Source organism: Sarcophilus harrisii, chromosome 5 (genome assembly GCF_902635505.1).
Source record: "Sarcophilus harrisii chromosome 5, mSarHar1.11, whole genome shotgun sequence".
In the NCBI taxonomy this organism is placed as follows: Eukaryota; Metazoa; Chordata; class Mammalia; order Dasyuromorphia; family Dasyuridae; genus Sarcophilus; species Sarcophilus harrisii.
In genome coordinates, this window is record NC_045430.1 from 110,728,056 (window position 1) to 110,751,336 (window position 23,281).

The 23,281-nt window shown below is 33.0% G+C and overlaps 1 protein-coding gene across 3 annotated transcripts in view; it reads right to left on the reverse strand.

The window, feature by feature from the left end:
• The window catches only part of RERG (RAS like estrogen regulated growth inhibitor), a 95,945-nt gene that overhangs the window by 61,393 nt on the left and 11,271 nt on the right, over window positions 1-23,281 (reverse strand). The window lies entirely within an intron of this gene.

The window sequence follows — 23,281 nt, forward strand, 5'->3', positions numbered from 1 at the left end:
GAGTAAAAAGATCTAAACAGACCTTGTTGAGACATAAGGCTTAAATACTAAACTATCAAAGGGTCTAAGTACATTCCCATCAGCAGGTAGGATTTCAAGTTATGAATTCTGGCATGAATTCATTTTGTGCTTATTCCCATCTAATGTAGGGGAGAAGACTATGTTTACTCTTTAAGAGTAGGGATTGTTTCAGTCTTTATAGTCTTGTAAACCATGTCTATTCCAGGACCTAAAGCTAGTCTTTCTGGCTTTAGTCTCTGATAACATTAAATAAAGTGAAATTTAATATTATACTTGAGTCACTTTGGAAAGATTCTTTACTTATATTATCCACTGTTCATTAAAGCAAAATTGCATACAGACTATTACTTTCCTTTTCTTATTCTGTCTTCCTTTAGACATCATAAAAAGGAATACCTTGAGATGAGATTGTAGAGCTCCATATAATCAATCAGCAAATATTGACAATAAACATTAGAGCTGGAAAGGATTACCTCAGACGCCATCTAATCACATTCTCTTTTTTTTTTTTTACAGTTTTGGAAACTGAGCCTTAGAAATGTTATATGGCTTGACTAAAATCACACAGTTAGCTAGTACTTAAACCTGGGTTCTTCATTTTTCCAAATGTATCACATTTTCCACCTACTTTCCACTTATTTTCCACAGGGTTAGGCCCTGGGGATATGAATACAAAGAATGAAATAGTACCTGCTCTTAAGGAGTAACACAATCCTCTCCTCTGTGTTAAATCGGAAAACATCAAAAATGGAAAATATAAACAGTATATCTTCCCCTTTACCTGAATTTCTTTGTATCAAGAAATAGGAGACTAGAGAAGAGTAAGCTAGACTCAAAGAATAAGAATAAAACCAGTAATTAGCATTTATGAAATGTTTGAAGTATTTTGTAAATATCTCATTTGATATCATATCAACCCTGGGATGTATTTTTCTCATTTTACACAACTAAAGCAGAAAGAGGCTAAAAACCAAGGTCACTACTGTATTACCTAACCTCTACTATCTATCTCTTGTAGTTTTGAATCTATGATTATATGACTATTGATGGGGGGGAAAAAATCACATGTCACATGATTTCCCCAAGTCTCTAAACCAAAACATTTGGCTTACAACAACCTGGATGAAATGTGAACCATCTCAGGAAAAACTTAGGAATTTGAGATATGGGATTGAGCATGTTTAACAGCAAGAATAAGTTTTAAATACAAGCAGCAATCCCTTACCTCCAGTCAAAAATCAGATGCCTTAGACCAATTTATTTTCCATTGTTGAAATGTTTAGGAAGTTAGTTATTAATCATGCCTGGTTAAAAAAGAAAAAGAAAACAAAACAATAACAGAGGTCACATACCAGCTCCCTGAAATCCTGTGGTAACCTAAATTTTCTCTATACCCCCACCCCACTGACTAACCCCTACTCCAACTTGTTTTCTTTCTTTTTTTTTTTCCTTACAAGATTTGAAATAGCATTTCGATGGCTAGATTTGGAGTTATGTGAGGAGCCATGACCATATTAACAAACAGCTGGGCTTTATTTATCTCCCCTGAAGTAAAAATAAAAACAGATCTGAAGGGAAAAATATAGACAGGAGCAGGAAGTTAGTTGTTTTACAGTCATTCTTAATTTGATATTTAACAACAGGTGAATTCTGTCTCCTCTGACACTACCTATTAACTTAAGAATCACAACTTGATTTTACAATTTTTTTTTAGTGCTAAAGGTCCTGAAAACAAAACTAATATCTACTAGAAAATTGTATCTATTCTTGCTTCATTCATAGGAATCCTTGCCTCATCTCATTTCTATATTATTTGACCCATCCATAAAATTCAGCCTTGTAACATTATGAAGAAATTTCTGATCTTTTGCTATTACTTTGTCCTAACTCTAGATTCCTATAGTATTTTGTTCCAGATAAACTGAAATTAACTGACTTTCCTGTGGTTTTCTGGCATTTGTAACACCAGGTTTGGATCAGGAACAATGCCAAAGAATGAGTCTTTGCTTTATCTCCTGTTTAGCAGCTCTATATTGCATCTAGTCTAAAATATTACCTATTTAAGATATTCCACAATTTGCCTTCAACATATGTTTCCAACCTTATTTCATTTTATTCCCCCTCATGACACTTTATGTTGCAGCCAATTTGAACTTGACATTCCATCTCTTGCTTATGTGATTTCACACAAGATGATCCTCCTGCCTGGAATGCACTTTCTTATTATTTGAAACTTCTAAAGAGCTTTCTTCCATCAAAGTTTCAGCCAGGCTTCCATAAATCAACCATGTATTAAATGTGTATTATGTGCCAGGCACTGTGCTAAATGTTTGGGACACAAGGAAAAACTAAAAATGGTCCTTGCCTTCCAAGAACTTACATCCTAATGGGGGATACGACCTTTATATTACTTAGTACATAAATTATACTTAGCTAGAAGGCAGGCTTATGGGGAAGGTACTAGCAGATGGGGAGCAGATGAAGTCATACTTGAGTGTATTATTAACAAAACCTAGCATTCTAAGAGGTTGTAATTTGGAGGAAGAACATTTCAAGTAAGGGGAACTCAGTGCAAAGTCATAGAGATCTGAGATGAACTGTCATGTGCATAAGGTACAGCAAATAAGTTAGATTATAGCATGTTTGATGGTGAATTGTTAGAAGTCTAGAAAGACAGAAAGGGGTGAAGATATAAAGAACTTTAATTTAATTTAAGTGGCTTGCATACAATCCTAGATGTGAAAGGGAACTGTTCAAGTCTGCTGAATAGTGGAGTGATATGGTCAGAAGAAAATTACTGTGATAGCTGAGTGGATGATGTGTTGGAATGGAGAAAGATGTGAGATATGGATTTCACTTAGAAGATTTTTTTAGCAGTCCAAGTGAGAGAACTTATGGGTCTTAACTAGCATGGTGGAAGTGTGAGTAGAGAGAAGAGGATGTATAGGAAAGATGTAGATAAAGTAGAAGATTTGATAGTTAGTTGGATGTGTGGGGTGGATAAGAATAAAGAGTTGAGGATGTCACAAAGGTTGGGAGCCTTACTGATTGTTTTTCCCCCTACTGGGGGATTCCAATTATCAAAATAGACAAGATGTGTAAAGAACCAGACAGAAAGGGGCAGACAAACAGGAGGAAAACCAAGAGAGGGCAGACTCAAGAAATTCCAGAAAGGAGAGAATAACCAGGAAGAGAAGATGACCAGTAATGCCAAAAACTATATAGAGAGGTTAATATTGAGAAAAGGTTATTAAATTGGGCAGTTAAGAGATCGTTAATAACTTTGGAAAAGTTTCAATTAGTTAAGTTTAGAAATTAGATCATAAACTACATATAATTGATTTTTTCAAGTTTAGCAGGAGGAGGGAGAAGAGAGAGCTCTAGGTAAATAATCTCAATTGTATTTAGAAAGTATGAGAAAATATCTTGAACAAAATGCAAGGTAAGTTAGTTTTGAAGAGTTAAAAAAAAGATTTAGAATAGTCACTCTGATGGGTGTAATAGAGAATCAGAGTATAATTGTAGAATTACTTTCTTACAGTAAGAATCCAGTTGAGATTAGATACCACAAATTTGTAGTAGATCCAGCAACACAGTTTTGTGATTTCCTCCAATTCTATTCACAAGTATGTGAATGGGAGTGAAAGAGATGGATCCTGGGAGTAATTCAGGGATGAGATTAGGCTAAATAGGATCTATGATAGGACAAAAAGAACAATAAGCACAAATGCCCTGGGAGTCTCAATACTTCCCCCATCCAACCTTTGCTTAGTTTCCCTTGCTTAGTTAAGTAGAAACTTCTAGTTATAGATAACCACAAACTCTTACAGCTAAAGTTTAAAGAGCTTTCCAATCTGGTTCAGATTTACATTTTAGCCAAAGTATACATTACTTTCCTTCAAGCACTCTTCAGTCCAACCCAAATAGACTTTCTTGCTGTTCCTCACAGGACATACTCTATCTTCCATCTCTGTAGGTTGTTTCCATCCCTGGAATGCTCATCATCCTCAAATGTAGCTCCCAAAATCCTGAGTTTAAAAGTTCATCTCACACATTATCATTCTAGATGAGCCCTTCCTTAAACCACTGAGATTTCTGCCAAATTACCTTATATTTGTTTTTTATATATTTATATGTATTCGTGTTGTATATGTCTCTCATTATAGTTCACTGAAGACCAAAACTACTTTGTTTTTTGTTTTTGTATTCTATCTTCTCTCTCTCTATCCTCCATGTATATAGATATAAACATTTATTTTTGTTTCACACCTACCCCTACACTAGAATGTAAGATCCTTGTGAACAAGGACTAATATTTTTGTTTTTAATTTTTCTTTGTATTCCCAGAGTTTAGAATCATGCCTGACTATATTAGCAAATGCTTGCTGATTAATTGGTTGACTCAACGATAAGCAAGTAGTATCTCTCCAATTAAGTCTTCATTTACTTCTGTATAGAATATTCCATAAGTTTATTCAAATTGTAAGATTAACTCCCAGAAATTTTATGCATTTTGTAGATATTCTAAATGGAATATCTTTTCTATCTCTTCTTAGTGCTTTTTCAAATTTGAAAATATATAGAAAGCCTGATAATTTCTGTAGGTTTCCAGTCTTTATCTTTACTGAGTTAGTGTGACTGAATTTTTCTCACTCCTTTGCTCCCCCAGGGCAGAGGATTCACACACCTCATATACAGCCCTTCTCACTCTTTCTACCAGATTGCTTATAACACACTCATTTCATGGATATTTTCAACTCCCATAAAGCCCCATAGATCCTAAAATTGGGCTAAGCCCAACACACCAAAAATCTGGAGGGTAAAGGCAGGGCTGGTGGCCCTTTGCCAGCATTCTTGCTGCCAAGGCAAAGGTCCAGAGGGAGGAGCAAGGCTGCCAGACTACTCTTTTCCCATGTGAATCCTGAAAGAAACATCTGAATCTGAAATTTTGCTTTAGAACCAAGAAAACGGTAAACACCTTTGCAAGAACAACCAAAAAAAAAAAATGATTCATGGACTGTGGAAAGATTTCAGATTATTTTCCTATTTTAAGAACCTTTAGGGAAATATGTGAAATTTCACATCTAAGGAATAAATGAAGGAAGAAAACAGCTGCAGTACCTCTATATTTTCAGAGTACATATTGACTACATGAAAACTAGTCTCCAAATAACAAACACTGGCTTCCCTCAGGCATAATATTCCAGAACTTGTCATTTAGGAAGAAAATACTTGTTTTTAAAGAAAGAAAAAAGAATAAGGAGTCTTTCAGCAACTATAAGGAAAACTCTCATCCATTCTCCCACTCTACTTCCCCTGAGTACAACAACAACTCCTCACAATCCTATTTCTATCAACACACACACACACACACACACACACACCTCCATAATTTGTGGCTTCTGGAAAGATGGCTTCTGTCATAGACTATAAGCTTGAATAGGGAAAAAAAAAAAAAAACAGGAGAGAGAAAAAAAAAAAACCAACTCCAATCTTTGGAGACATGGGTGTTTGGATAAAGGTCAGTAAATAAGAAAGGGTTCCAATATGCAAATTTCATTTATATACACATAGTACACATGTTGTCAGAGGGGCCTTATCTCCTCTGAGTATGCTTGGAATTCAACACAGGTGATATTAAGTAAATAGAATTTATTAGTTCTATTTAAGGAATATTGTGCAGTGAGAGATAACTAATAAGAGAAATTCAGAGAAAATATTTGTATAAACTGACAAAGAGTGAAATGAGTAGACTCAAAAGAGCAATATATACAATGACATTTTAAAAAATCACTAAAAATAAGGGTTTTTTTTAATAACCGAAAAAGCATTGATGGTTCTGAAGAACAAATAACAAAAATTACATCTCCTTTCAAGACAAAGAGATGAGAGACTACCAGGAGTGAGTATTGTATACACACACTTGAATTCCACAAGAGGGAGTGAGCTGATCTCACTAATTTTAGGCCCCTGGGAGACCAGGTTGCTCTAAGATTAGTCTTCCTGAGTTGAAGAAGGTGAATAAAATTAAGTGTTCCCTATTTCCTATAAGCAAGAGACATGGGGACATGCCTATATTCTAGGATTAGCTGCCTCAAATACTTCAAAACAAAAGTTCATATTCTGTAACCTCTGTACTTTGATTAGTTGATTCATTAAATTGATTAGGAACTCTTTTGATCAATGCCCATCCCTTAGACTACAATCGACTCAATCCTTAGTGCCAGAATTAATTTCAGATGGACTTCTAGGCATCCACTAGACACTAAGTCAACAGAATCATTTGATATCCACACATATTATCTTTATTATATGCCCTTTATAGGAAGAAATGTTTACTCTATATCCCTGAGTTCTAGGATATTTGTTTAATATTTGCAAAATGCCTTGAGAAAATCCCTGCTAAATATCAATACAGCCTAGCTAATCACTCAGTAATTGCTGATGTCTAAAGAATTCTAATGAACATAGAAGCAAAAAAAGATTTCCATATATGATGGAGGAGGTACTATGAGCAAGGTCAAACAGGGCTAAAGATCATGGGTGAGGGAGGCAGAAATGGAAGTAGGAGCCAACTTCATGGTGTTGGCTTCCTCTAGGCAGATAAAACTGCAGAGCGTGAGGGGGTGGTTAATTATGAAATAAAAGGCTAGGACAACCATGACAGATCACTGGAAATCACTCAATCACTCCTTCCCACTCATTCCATTATTACTAAAAGGGTGGGCTTTTGTTAGGTGAACAGTTTTTCTTCTGGTACTAAAGACAAGTTACCTTATTTTTTTTTTTACCACATTAATTACCTTAATTTTAATTTATCACAATTTACCTTTATAAGAACTTAATATAAAACAATGCAGCATGTGTTTTTTGTTTTTCTTGGCTTGTTTTAATTATCAGCACTTCATAATCTCATAGTTAATATAAAAAGAAAATAGAAATGTTGCTTTAAGGAACATGGAAGTAGCATTTTTTACCACCTGTCAATTCGCATCAGGCAAATATATTTATGCATCCTTGATAATAAGGATTTTGCTTAATTCCTTTCTTTGAGAGTTCACTGTATATTCTCCATTCAAATAAATCTTGTGGTCAGTTTGTTTGAAGAATCACCTACTTGCAATTTTACAATCCCTATTTTGTTTATATACCTCTTAAAAAACTACAAGCAATAATTTGGCAAAAGGTCTCTATCCAGAAAATGTCTACTATGAATTTCACTCACAATTGTGACATGAATCTGGGAGCTACCACAATCACACACCTTTGTGTGTTAGGGAGACTTAGATGAAGTAGCATTCCCTAGATTTATGGAGTCATTAGCTCATAAATTGGAAAATAGAGTTTAATCTAAGTCAACTGAAAAAGAAATCCCATTGTGAAGCTGTGTGTGACCCATTCCCAGAAAAAAGAAATATAGAGCTCTCATTTATTTTTACAAAGGCCAAGAGAACATTTTGTTCTACCCAGGCAATTACCTTTTCTGTTTGAAGAGAGGACCCTAGCTGCCTGAATTGGTATAATTAGCATTATCAGCCTGTCATGTGATTGGCACAAACATGCTGGAAACTATACCTTGATTTAATCACTTTTTGGCTCCAAGGAAGTATATCTCAGACACCAAAAAGTCTGAACATAATGCATCTTGGAAACTGTTCATTATCTCAATATTATGGCCATCTTACAAATAAAAACGTGTGTTCATCTGACAAGCCTTTATTAAATGTATTCACTCTCCCTGGTACTGATACAAAAATGAAATTGTTCTTGTCCTCAAAGGTTATACATTCTAGAGAAAACAACATATATGTGGATAAGTAAATGCAAAATACATATAGTAGATTCAAAGTGATTTTGGAGGAGCATAAGTTATTAGTAAATGAGAGTATCAGAGTAAGAATCCTGTTGGAGGCAGTGATTTTTTGAAGGAAATTAGGGATTTTAAGCAGCTGTTATAGTGGACAGACTGCTGGGCTGGAATCAGGAAGACCTGAGTGAGTTCAAGTTGAACTCAAGCACTTACTGATTGTATGACTCTGGACAAGTCATTTAACCCTATTTGCCTCAGTTCCTCATCTATAAAATTATCTAGGGAAGGAAATGGCAAATTACTCCAGTATCTTTGCCAAGAAAACTCCAAATGGGATCATGACTAATATGACACAAGTGAAAACAACTCAACACCCCAAAGAGCTTTTAAATCAAAGGGATTCTAAATCAGGATGTCAAAAGGAGGAAATGAAATTTAATCATCAGGGACAGTCTATATGGAGGCATGGAGATAGGAGATGGGATAAATTTCATGGGGTATAGGTCATTTTGATTGGAATTCAGATTTTATGAAGGAAAGTAGAATTGAAGAGTGACATATAATTGTTCCCACTAGACAAACTGGATAGTGGGAATAAGTTTGTTGACTTAACATAACCAACTCCATTTTATTTTAAACCTTCGTTTTGGTTATTGAGTTATTTTCTTTAATGGGTTGTTTTTCTCAGTTATTTTTAAATAATAAGATAATCATTTTTGTGGTAAATTTGATAAACAATATATATGAATTCCTAAACAACTGATAAACATATGTAGACCTTTGAATAAGAAAGGCTGCCAATGAAAAATTATGGTACATAACTTAGTTTTTCATTATTGTGGCTTAAGATTGGTGAGCTACCAATCAAATTATGTGATAAATAAATTATTTAAAAACCATAAATCAGAACTTGGGCCTATCTATTAAATATCTTTAGGTATTTATTATATTTTATATTTATTTGTATTTATATTATCTTATATAAATATTATATTTATACTTAGGTATTTATCATATAGAACTGTAGGAAGCCCACTGGAGGCCCCAGTCATCAGCCTGCTCCTGGGTCAGGAACATTCCCAACATTCAAAGACTCAAGTATTCTGAGTTTCTTTGCAAAATGGAAATTAGCAGAATGCTATCTGAGAGGGAGACATGGCCAACTGGGTAGAGAGGGAAGTCTGTCTTGAGCACAGGTATGACAAACATCTTCTGAGACCTTTAGAATCAAATTGGTAGATTCGTTTCTTTAGGGGTTGATTTATGTCACTGAACAGATAATAAAGAGTCACTGCATATGCATTGATGAATATAAATCTCATTTAGTATTTCTGTCAAACCAGTCAGCACACATAAGTATTAGAAAATCAGCACAATATGCACTGTACATCATGCCCTTATAAGGTAGACCAGAAGCAGCCTACAAAGGACTACAAAAGTAAAACAGGATTCTGTAGTTTCTATTAGATATAACAGGAAACAACCGTGGCTTTTTGCTGCTGGTGTTCAGAATAGTGATTTCATCCGCTTAGGAATTCCCAGAAAAAATCTCCCCCTAACAATGCAGATTATCAACTTTTCTACAAATTAGAGGGTTTCTTATAGACATAAGATATTGATTGACATGAATAGTTATTAGATATTAGGCAATAAAGGACTTGTTCCTGGTTGTATTACTATCATAAAAAGTTATTTGTTAAAGGCAAGATTTGATCCCAATTCATTTTGATTCAAAGGCCAAATTTCAATTCATTATTCCATGCTACCTCTTGTGGTCAGAGCTGTGCTTTAGAAATATCGATTTTGCAGCTTTGAAGAAGTTGAGTAAGAAGATTTTATGATAGCTCCACTCCTACTGATGGTATTCATATAGAAATTTATGAATTTCCATTGTATTTTGTTTGTTTGTTTGTTTTGCTGTCCTCCATTTTTTCCTTAGCTGCTCTAAGGGTATTCCAACCCTAATTGGGTCTTTTATCAGACTTTCTGATAGCTTGTTTTTCTCTTCATTGTTTAATAAGGCAAGTCTACTCATAGAATTTATAAATCAATCAAAGAAGTACTTATAAAACACTTACTATGTACCAGGCACTGTCTGAAGCACTTGAGATACATGGACAAAAAGAAACTATTTTTGTCCACAAGGGTCCTACATTCAATCAGGGAAAACAACATGGACACATAGTGAATAGGGCATAAAAGATTAAGAATAATTTTATGCTTTGTATGCATAATGAGCATCATATTTCTTACAGAGGAGAGGGTGGAAGAAGAAAGAGAATTTGGAACTTAAAATAATTTTTAAATAAAGAAAAGATTCAGATTGTTCAAGACAACTCAAAGTAATTCAAGTTCAGATTTCAACTCAATTCAATAAAACAGCTGATATAGGCAAAAAGAAAAAAAAAGATAGTTTTTTGACACTGGAATAGAGCTTTGAAGAAAGCTGGAGGCATAAGAGTTGAAAGAGATGAATAAGTGCATTCAAGCCATAAAGGCTATACAAAATCATGGAGAAGGAAGATGGGATACCTCATATGCAGAACTGCAAGAAGGTCAGGTTGGCTGAGTATAAAAATGAGTGAAAGAGAATCAATAACTGGCATGGCTGGTAAGAATGAAAGATATTTAAATGGCAACACAGTAATTTGTATTTTAATCTAGAGACAATAGTGTGATCCACTGGAGCTATTCTGAGAAAGGGAATGGCAATTTAGACCTATGCCTTAGGAAAGATGAGTGGAAATAGGGAATTAGGTTTAGGGAAGCTGAACAAAAGATAGATTGTGGAGAGGGGAAGAGACTATTAATGATTAATAATGAAAGATGTATTGAACTGGACCTGACTCAGGTGAGTCCCCACATAGTTTAACTTCAATACTGGAATAAAATAAAATAAAGACACTTGCAAGCTAGTCCATTGTCAACAAAAAGAGTTTACTTTGCTTATCCCAGAAGGTTATTCATGAAGGAAGATATTTCATCTGAGTAAGCTTCCTTATCTGAGTTGCCCATTATTTTACACCAGTCAAAAATTAAAGAGAATCTGAATCAATTCTGAACAGTTTTGACTAAGGCAACTAGAAAGAGACATCAACAGCTTAAGTCGGTTCCTTAAACCCAACAAGTTTCATGGATGGTTTCAAAATCTTTTAAGAAATTAAACTAGTCTAACTTGCATGGGGTGAAGTTTGGGATTATAATTCCTACCACAAAAACTTATTTTTATGATGGGAGAGAAGTTTTATATATTACATATATGTAACTTGCTTTTGTAATTGATAAAGGGGACTGAAATTACATTAATAAATGAGAATAAATAAATGAGAGGAAATAAAATTTCAATTAGATTTTTGAATAAGTGGTTCAGTCAATAGCACTACTGGATAAAGCAAAGAATTTATTAAAAGATGGAAAAATAAGTCAATGGAAGAATACAAAATAATCAAATTTGGTAACATGTTTGACAAGAACTACTAGGAAAACTGAAAAGAAATTTGCCTGAAATTTACACCAACTTTCTGATACCATATACCATAATAAGTTCAAAATGGATACATGATTAAATATTTAGTGATATCATAAAAAGGGATAGAATTTTTAAATAAACAAAGGAGAGTGGTAATAAAATGTTAAAACCGATCATTTCTATAATATAAAATTGAAAAGTTTTTACATGAACAAAATTAATGCAATTAGGATAAGAAGAAAAACAGTACATTGGGAAAAATATTATATCAAATGTCTTTGATAAGGATTTGATATCCAAGATAACTGGACAACCAAAAATATATATATAACTAGATAAATAGAGATCTCTATATATACACACATGTATTTATGTATATATATACAGACATATGCACACATTTATTTATGTATATATGGGTTGATATGTATCTACCCAGAAATAGACACACACATATGTACAGCCATTCAAAAACTTCAAATTATTAATTACAAAAATTCAAATTACTAATAAGAGATATATGTCAAAACAACCTTCTACTTAGTAAATTGGCAAGAATTAACTAAAATTGAAAATAGGAAATGTGGGAGAGGTTATGAAAAAACAAATATACAACACATTGTTGGTGGAGAGGACAACTGGTCCAACTATTCCAGAAAGAAATTTGGAATTATGTTTTTAAAAAGTGACTAAAATGATCATACCCTATGACCCAGAGATCACATTGTTGGCAAATCCTCTAAGAAGATCAAATACAACAAGAAAAGTTATACACCCCCCCCAGATATTCAAAACAGCACTTTTTGTGATTACAAAGATCCAGAAACAAAGTAGATGTCCATTGATTGAGAAATGGCTGAACAAAATGGGGTACATAAATTTACAGACTATTATTGAGCCATAAATGACAAATATGAAGAATTCAGAGGAATATAGGAACATATATATTAATAAATTATTATATAAAGAAAAATAAATAATATTTAGACTGACTATAGCAATATACATTAAAATAAAATTAAATGTTTTATAATTAATTACCAAGCTTGGGCCTAGATAAGAGTTAAGAAATCATACTTCTTTCCCTTCTTTGAAGAGCTGGAGAACTTAAGTGTATAATATTCAGTATACTATTGGATATAGTTAATCTGTTGGTTGGTTTGATTGAAATATTTTTCTTTCTTTTCTATTCTTTGTTATAGCGAATAGTTCTCTGAGTATGAGAGGAGGGATATATGCATAAATTAAGATGATATAAAATAAAAGATACCAATAAAAATACAATTTACTTTCACTACCTGAAAGGTCTGAAGCACCGCTTGTCCCACCTCTGTTTAAAAAAAATTAATAGAAATCTACTTTTTCTCTCTTGCCTCCCATTTCACTAAGAAAGAAAAGAAAAGCAAATGTCTTATAGCATAGCCAAGCATATTTTTTTTAAAGAAAGTGAAGGTGTCAGAATGAGGATATCTTGCAACTTCCTACTCCATTAGATTTTACAGATAAATTTATATTTTAATCCCATATTGGCCTTGGCAGTCCTGTCTCTCCATTACTCATAGAGATGAAGTGTTTCCTATTTGAGGCAGTTTCAAGACTCTTTGGGCTCCAGAATTGTGTCAACTGATTTATATCAGTTTAACTTCCTTAGGAAATAGTGAAAGCCTGTATTTATATCTATTTTTTCATTTATGTCCCATTTTTCATCAACTTTATTTAAATGGTCCGTGTTTCAGCTGCATATCATAACCACTCATTTTTTCTTATTTCATATTGATTTTGATCTTTGTTTTAACTAGTCTATTGTTTCTTGTTCATACAACTGATTTGTTAATTACACCTACATAGACAGCCTATAGTTTCCTGTATATTAAATTATACTCAATTTTACTTTTGTGATATTAATGATCTCAATAGCATTCCTGAAAAATTTTCATGTGTTTAATACCAATATTTTATCAATGCTATTGTATGGCTGAAAATCCTTGAACAACACCATAGACTCCATAGAATTAAAATTAAGAATCACACAAAGAGCAATGGAAAGTGACATGGTAAGTATGTGCATCCTTCAAGATACAGTAAAATACAAAACTTTGAAGAATGGTGTGAAGGATGTCATTAAGGAAAATGTACATTGGAAAATGATGGATTGGTCCCTGGGAGACCAAAGGATAATAAGTAGACAGGTAAAATTCTCCTTGTGATGTCATAAGAAAGCAGAGTGGTACAGGATGAGCAGATATGGGCAAGGGACCAGTTTTAAGACACTTTATCAAATATATCTGATGCAAAGACTTTTCCCAATTGGCAGTTTCTGAGAGAGGCAGGGAAAGGGAGAGAGAGGAGAGGAAGAGAAAGAAGGAGAGGAAGAGAGAGAGAAACAGCAAGAAAGCGAAAACGAGAGCGAGAGAGCGAGAGTGAGAGAAAGAGAAAGAAAGAAAGAGAGAGAGAGAAAAGAAGAAGAAGGAGGAGGAGGAGGAGGATAAGGAGAAGGAGGAGGAGGAGGAAGGGAAGTCAGGAGAGGGAGAACCTTTAATTTAGAATCTGAAAATTCATACTCAAGTTTAGCCCCTCATATATACTAGCCATGTGGCCCAGGGAATCTCCCAATACTTCAGGCAATACTCTAAGAGAGTTGTCTACATTGGGCAGACTACATCTGGAATGCTGTGTTCCCTTTTAAAATTAGACCAAGTCCAAAAGTGGGAAACCTAGATAGTAAAAAGCCTCAATTCCATGCCATATAAGAAGTAGATGAAGAAAATAGGGATATTTACCCTAGAGAAACCTTTGGAGGAGTATGATAGTTGTTCCCAAGTATTTTTTTGGTGGGAGAGGGATTAAAATTGTTCTATTTGTTCCTGATAGATTCATTGACATGGAAGTTTCCAACAATAGTTATAAATCATTCAGAAGTATAAAAGATTCCTAGTTATCTGATGGAATTTTTTTCTAATATGTTTGTACCCACAGTATCTTTGAAATCTTCTGGCATTCTTCCAGGTACCTTTTTTCACATGAACATCTTGTATTTTAAAGAAAAACACCCTCTAAATGTGATAAATTATTAAAATATACTTCCAGATTCATTTTAAACATATACATATATTCTATATATATGTGGTATATGCATATATGCACGTGTGTGTGAAAGAGAGACAGACAGAAAGAGAGGGAGATAGACAGAGAGGAGGGAGGGAGAGAAGGAAAGAGGGAGTGGAAGAGGAAGGGAGAGGGAAAAGAAGAGATAGAGGGAAAGGGAGGGAGGGAGAGGAAGAGAGAGAGGGTCATGGAGAGACAATTTAGAGTCAGAAAGACTTAAGTCAGATAATTAAGTCCAGCCCTTGTTATATATTTATTAGCCATATGGCTCTGGGCAAATCACTTTGTCAGTGCCACAGGTAACTCTAAGATTATAAATTGCAGAAAAATTATCAATTTATATTGACACAGGGAGTTTCTTCAGAGGCAATTTCCTATACCAATGAAATCAGAGATCAGTAATTACATATCTGTATACACACATATATAATATTTGGAGGAAAAATGCCATCAATTTAAAATTTATAGATTTCTATGTTTTTTAGTCTGGAAATCCAGACTGTTTGTGAACAGCTCCTGAGTGTTGTTTTTTGGGTCTTTTCAGGTCAAGTTATTAATGTATCTTCCCTTCTTTCACTTCTTGACACTCTTCACATTTTTCACATATTTAATCTTAAGACCTTGCATCTTTTGCTACAATTTCTAACCTCCTCCTTAAATTCTCCCCTCATGCAGTGTTAGATTTCTATTATCAAAGAAGAGTTTTTAAGCCATGAGGTTAAAAAAAAACAGTAAATAGATTCACAATCATAAGGTGGAAAAGCTTCAATTAAGATTAAGGTGACTTGCCCAGGGTTACATGGCTAGTCAGTATCTAAAACCAGATTTGAACTCACCATGAGAAATCTTTCAGACTCTAGACCCAGCACTTTACTGTATCACTCAGCTCAAGTTAGAAAGACTGGAGTTTGAATTTTGCTTCATGTACTAAGCTTTGTGGCTTTGGACAAGTTAACTTAAAGGGTGTCACCAATGGAGAGCCACATGGATCTGAACTTAATCTGTGTTATTTATTATTTTATCAATCATTTGGATAAAGTCATTAATGGCACAAATCAAATTTACACACAGCATGCTGATTAGCAGAATCAGGGTATAAGAAGATACCAATGGACCACATGAGGCTGAACATAATTACATTTATTCCTTTTAAATTTAATAAAAGTTACACATTCAAAAATTAAATTTACCACCACAAGATAGGGAAGGCATGAATCTGAAAAGATGCAAAAGTTTTAATAGATTGTAAAGCTCAATATAAGTCAACAATATAAAAGAGCAGATAAAAACGCTAACGTGGTTTTGGACTAATTTAAGAGAGACCTTTCCTGGAATAATGAGGTGATAATCCCACTGTACTCTTCCCTAGTCAGAATGTGTCTGGGATACTGTGTTAAATTCTGGGCATTACAGTTTGAAAGAGACATTGATAAATATAGAGAAGATCCAGAGAAAGGCAAACAGAATCCATGTTATATGAGTATAAGGTGAAGGAACAATATATGTTTAGCTGTGAGCTAAGGACACTTGTGAATAGGATAACCGTCTTCAAGGTTGTGAAGGATTATCACATGAAAGATAGTTTTGATTTATTCGGCTTGGTCCCAAAAGGCAGAATGACTAGCAATGGACAGTGAAAGCTGCAACAAGGCACTTTCAGGTTTGATGAAAGGAAGAATTTCCTAACGATTAGAGCTATCCAAGAGTGAATGGGTTGCCTAGAGGGGTATGAATTCTCCTTTACTGGCAGTCATCAAGAAGAGAGTGGAGGAGCATTTATGAGGTATAGTGCTATGGGCATTAAGTTTCTTCTTGTTTGATTTTTGCTTTTTCGTGTCAGCTGGACGCTGAATCCTCTTTTACTTCTAAAATTCTAAAATTCTGTGGTTCTGCAGTGCTAATGAATGATGAGAGAGAGAGAGACAGAGATAGAGAGAGAAAAACAGAAGGGGAGATAATAAGTTTGAAAAGTATAATGTAAATGAAAAACAAACAATAGTACAAAGAGTTTGTTATGTTTTTAATAATAAATTTATGACAACTTGATTTCTTTTTGGGAGGTTAAGAGCTTTATTTCCTACTTTGTTAATTTTGGTATTTTTTATTTTGTGGATTCCACTTCTTTTAAAAGCTCCATTTCATGTATATATATATAATTGACTGCAATAGTTCCTAATCATTCTTTTTAAAGTTCTTGATAATAATGAAGAATTTGCCATCTTTATTTTCTATTCTAGTAATCAGTAATGTGAAAAGTAATATTTTCAAATAATTTAATGTTTTATTAATTTTAGCATTCATAAAAAACTGGTCTTTGCCAATTCAATTAGTCTTTTTTTTTTAACATGTTTTATTTCTCCTCTGATTTTCACATTTTCATTTTTTGTGCTTCATTTGGAGTTTTTACCTTACTAATTTTCCTGGCACTCAGCAAATAGTTATTGATTTATCTCTAGGGTTGTTGATTTCTTTTAATTATATGACTGATTAATTAGAGCTCTTGGAGGCTAATTTTCTCTCTGAAGGCTACTTTAGCTTTAAATATATTTTGGTATGCTATCTCACTATTATTCTCTATAGAGTAATTATTTCTTGCTTCTAATTTTTTTCTTGAAAATGTTAATGCTTAGTCCCTACTTATGTCTGGTTATTTTACTCATATTTTCTTTATTAACAGTTATTTTATTGCTATTATATAAATTATGCATTTATTTCTACTTTTATATATTTATTTTTGATTTCCTAATGCCCCGGAAAAATGTTTAGTTGTAAATAATGATGAAAATTATGTATGTATATGCATATTATATTCTTAGTCAAAATTCATTCTAGAGTTACAAATCTAAACCAAATCCAAATTCAAATTCAATCAAATCCAAATTCAAAAATAGCAGAGAAAAGAGAAACATGGTTCAATGTTACTAATGATTTGGAGAATGAGGGATCTGGAACTTTGACTCAACTATGTAGTGAGCTCCCCAATGAGGCAAGAAAGTCCTTCTATCAATGTTTATAAGCAGCTATCCTTAAATTTAAAGTCTGAGAAGTGAAGTTAAGTTCTCCAAAATCACATGGGAGAAAGGAAGAGAATAAGAGTCTATATAGCACCTACTAGATGTCAGGTACTGTGTTAAGCATTTTTTTTTTTTTTTTTTTTTTACAAATTTTATCTCATTTGATCCTTACAACAACTCTAGGAGGTGCTGTTCTTACACATTTTAAATGGCTTGCCCAGGGACATATAGCTAATAAGTATCTGAAACCAAATATGAATTCAGATCTCCATCTTCTAGATTCTAGGCCTGGAGCTCTAACCACTGAGCCACTAGGGACAGATTAGCCAGGATTGGAATCAGGGTGCCTGACTCTAAGACCAGCTCTCTATCCACCATGCCATGTTTCATCTCATCACAAATGAATATGGTTGAATAATTAAAACGATTTTTTAACTGAAAGACTATAGCAATATATTTCAAAATTTACACATTATAACAAATCTAGATTTATATTGGAAATAAAAAACATTGACATTATATTCTTTGATACTTGATATACCTTTATATTTTGTCTAATTCTATAAAAGTCTTCCAATACTAATTTGAATGGTACAGTATATTTTTTACCTTTTAGAACTCAAATGACCACACCATTTTTAAGATGTAAAGACATCTGCAAGATTTTTCTATAATGACATCAATACTGGAAAATGGCTGGAGCAACAGAGGTTGCATTGAAGTTTTGGCACAATACCCTTAAAACCTTAGAAATTTGGCTCTTTCACAAAACCCAGAATTTAAGAAAGGTAACATTTAACAAGTTGATTTAGAACTTTCCTCATCTCTTTCTTGCAAAGTTAGTCCTTATCAGGCAATTGTCCTGATGCTGAGTAAACAAATATGGTTGGTAACTGGCTTGAGTTTTTGCTACTTGGTCATTAAGGCCTAGTTAAATAAAAAAACAATCAAATCTATTACCTATTCTAATAGAGGGAAGTAATCCCCCAAATAATCCCAGACAATGAATAGTCCCAAATTAATTTCTAGTTGACTTTAGAAAACAATTCCTACATAACTTCACTTGGTTTTACTACCCAATCTATTTTTTTTGGCAAGCTAGTTATAAAAATTGTTTTGCATGCCCTGGATATAGCTAATCATAGATAATTTAAAATTAATTAGCAAACAAATCATCCTTGTCCCAAGTTTATTCAGCTCATCCTTCCAACTCTTTCCATAATATATAAGAAAGAGGTTTGTGGCTGTGTTTGTCCAAACTTTTTGTATGTTCCTTATATACAAAACACATACTTTGAAAAGTCATTCTCCTATTCACCTCATGGAAGGAACATAAAGGGAATATAATAGTCTGAAAAATGTGCCATTCTTTGCTTTTCTTAGGTAATTAGAGAGGTTGTCTCAGGTTATTAGATTTCCTGAAAGCAAAAGAGATTACTTCTCTAGCCTTCCAATATTTTAAACTTATCATTCTGATCTCTCTCCATTTACTCTCTCCCCTACAACAATCCCAAGCTCTTATTCTATCAAGACACAGTTCAATTCTATTGAACAAACATTTATTAAAAACCTATTATATACAAAACATTGTGCTGGAGAAGGAAAAGATACAAAAGTAATGAACACACAGCTCTGACATCACAACTTTCAGTTTATAGGAAAATGGAACACAAGCACACACAATGGTGATTTTTGCAAATTGGTCACAAGAAGTAAAAAATGGCATGTAAAGTACGAGGAGGAAAAGTAAGTGAGATCAAGGAAAGTTTCATGTAGGAAAACGAACTTGAATCTGATAATTTCAGAGACACATAAAGCAGGAGAGGGGCAGCTAGATGGCACAGTGGATAGAGCACCAGCCCTGAAATCTGGTCTGAAATCTGGACACCTAACACTGCCTAGCTGTGTGACCCTGGGCAAGTCACTTAACCCCAATTGCCTTAGCCAAAAACAAAACAATAACAATAAAAACAAACAAACAGATAAAGTGGGAGGGAGGACACTACAGGTGTAAATGTGTGTTGTGTGGTGGTGGAAGTAGGGTTGAGTTCTTTTTAATAAAGGTACAGAAGCTGATCATAGGAAAGTATGTATAAAGTAGAAACTAAGGAGTTTGTTTTGTGTTTATGTCTTATAAACATAATCACAGATGTTATCAGAAGCTCTCTTCAGACCTCTTCTATTTCAAATTCACGTCTATAAACATTTATTAAGTACCTTCTACAAGACCTAATACTTGACACAGAAAGAATGATAATTCAGATTATGGAATCATAGAATTTTGTAACTAAAAGGTATCTCAAAGTTAACCTAATCTAACCATGTCAACTTTAAAGATAAAGCTGAGGCTCAAAGAGATTCATCGAGTTTTTCCCAAGGGTATATAGTTCATGAAGTGGCAAAGCTGGGAACTCCCAGTACTGTGCTCCTTCCATTATGCTGTGAAGAGAGAAGGAGGAGGGAGGAGGAGAATTCAAGAACAATACTTGATGAAATAGAGCTTATCTCATTTGAAGATACAGTAGACTGATTGAGACATTATCAATAATATTTTTATGATTTTATGCAAACTTATCAAATAACAGCAACATTTTTAGGTAACAGGAAGAGAGAGAGAAAAAAAAAGAGTGCTATGATTATAACCAAAGAAGATATATAGATATAAGTATGTGTGTATAGATAGATTGATGGGTACACAGTTATATAGATACATAGAGAGGTAGATAAAGTTAAATAAGTAGAAAGAAAAAAAGGAAATAAATTAAAAAAAAGAAAGACAGATAAAGGCACAATATTATTCCAGGAAAAGAAAATGTTACAACAATCTATGTCTTTAAAAATGATAATTCATGACAATGAAACTCTTAGAAGCAAGAAAAAATGACCTTTGAATTAAAGTATCTTATTATTGATGATAGCCCATTCAAGAAATGCATTAGTATTTATCTATCAAGGAAATTGCACAAGGTATCTCATTTCTATTGAGGGGATATCACTTATGAAAATATATACTAATACATATACTATAGTAATATATATATATACTTATATATATAATATATATTTAACTTAAGAAACATACAACAAAAATTATGTAACCAATTTCTCTTCCCATACTTAACTACCACATCCCCTTTCCAAATATAAAGAAAGGTTAAGTTTCCATTTAGCCTAAGAATACAAATAGTAAATTTATTTTCATTTGAAAATTTCCTATCTGGAATCTGACTTCTTTTAGGACCCACACCCTGACTAAAGTACCTAAATAATTATGTCATATGCTCAACAGTAATAGGAAAGCCATAACCTGGGAAACTAATTTTTGATCTTTATTAAAGGACCTGCACATAAAGGTGTAGGCAAAAAGGAGGAGGAATGAGATTTATATATGCAGATAATGTTTGACAATTAAGAGATCGATGTTTATTTTGGAGAGAACAATTTCAGTTGAATGATGAGGTCCTATGACAAATTACAGAGGGTTTAGAAGAAAGTAAAACAGGAAGTGGGAACACCAAATATAGATGACTTTTTCAAAAAGTTGAGCAGAGAAGGAGAGATATAGTACAATAGCTTGGGATGGGGAGATGGTAGGATCAATTGAGAGTTTTTTTTTTTTTAATAAGGAGTTATTAGTTTGTATTCAGAAAGAAAAAAATTAGGAAACATGGAGAGACTCAAGACTACAGGAGAAGTGAGGATTATGATGGGGGACAATTTTCTGGAGATGATCAAGCATGTCTCAAGCATGGTCTCAGCAAAGGGAAGAGCCACATTTTCATCTGAGCCAAAAGAGAAAGAAGAGATAGTGAAGAATGATGTCAGAAGGATGTCCAGTGAGGAGAAAGGGAAAAGAGGGAGCTCTCAAAAGATTATATACGACTCAGTTTTTTAGAAGTGAAAAAAATCTCTCAATAGGAGAGCTAATTATTGCATTCTCTAACAATGCTATCAATATTCAGTATATGAATGCAATGGAATACTAGCATAAGAAATGAGAAATGATGAAAGGAACAGATTCAGAGAAACCCAGGAATATATTTATGAACTGATGTAGGCTGAAGTAACCAGAATCAGTAGAGCAATTTATACAACAACAAAATAAATATAAATAACTTTGAAGGAATTTTAAAAACTATGACCAATACAATGGAATCAATATGTAAAAAAGACATAAATTTTTGGTCATGGTTAATTTGGGTATTTGTTTTGCCCAATTAATTATACCTATAGCAAAAATTCTGTTTTGTTTTATGTATTTTCTTTTTCAGTAGGTAGTAGAGATGCAAGAGGAAAATAATATAAATGCTTATTAATTGAAAGAAAATATTTTTTAAAAATTATATCAACAACAATCATAAAATTTAGGTTACTCCTACAGGACTGAACTTTCACCAGAAAGTATGGATACCATCAGTATTAATCAGATAACATGAGAATTAACCAGAACATGAACATTAGCGAAAGTATAAATATGTATGCTTGTGTAAAGATGACCAATGTGTGAGTGGAATTAATGAATTTCATTTCGAATATATCCATAATACTATTAAAAGGTCTCTGATAAATATATAATGAAGCTGAAAATTATAGCTTAGTTTTTGGGAGGGAAGGAGGATAAACATAATAAAAAATGTTCATATGATGATAAATAATTTTAGATTTAGACACCTATCAGTTTTTGTTTAATATATGTTTACTGGATGACTGACTCCTTGAATTGTTACATCTTTCCTTCTTAACCTCCATCCACTGAAGCAATTTCCTTAATTCCCTCCTGCTTTCATTAGCAGGATAAAGAGAACTAGGCTTTATCTCATAAAGAAATATAGAAAGTGTTAGCAGGAAATGTTACTGGAGGAGTACAGCATGCTACCTGAAGCTAGGACAGAAAGAAACACACTTGAAAAAAGGCAAAAATTATTTCAGATAAAAGTGATATTAATGAAATAAACCTAGAAAACCAATAGCATAACCATCAATTGAAGGAAATAAAATCAGCCTGCATCACCTTAGTCACTAGACATGTTGGACTTAATTTTTTGGACTATCAATTATTTAATTTTCTCACTTTAATAGGGCATGTGTGGCTTTACAGATATCTAATTAATTCCTTTACTAGGAATAAAAGGATAGTAATATATGTAGAAAACTACTGTTGTTTCCTCCAAGAACAAAGAGACAGCACCCAAAAGCTCAAGCTGGCTTGACATTTTAGCACTCTTTACTTAAGCAATCCTTGATCATATATGATCAAAGACTTCAAAAACTGGATATTAGCTACATTAAACCTACATCTGTCTTCAAGGTAAATGACATGTACTAATTCTGGGAATAAAAAAGCCCTGATAAATCTGTGTGATCCAGAAGAAAAAAAATATATTTAAAGAATGTACTCATATAATTTGCTAGTAAATTTTTAAAACGAACCACTTACAAAATTTCTACTAGCTTTTTTCACATAAGAATAATAATGTATATGATAAAAATAAATTAGTGAAAAGCTTATAGATACATATAAAATTTGCATATGGATATACATATTAATTTATAAATATGTAGGAAAAACGTAATTTCTTTCAAACGGTTTAATTTCAGGAAAATTACACAATAACTTTATTATATATTTAAAAGAAATTACAAGTTGTACATAGATTTGCAGCTTCATGTAGAATAATTTTTTTTTGTTTCTATTCTACTGCTATAGAAATGTTAATTTTATTTAAGTTCAAAATAAAATAAATAAAATTTATAAAGGGGTCCAAAGTATTATCACTATAACTTTTTTAAAACCAAAACCAAAACTTCACTTTAAAGAAATAAAAAAGGAAGTTTTAAATAAGAATTCCAACTAAAAAAGAG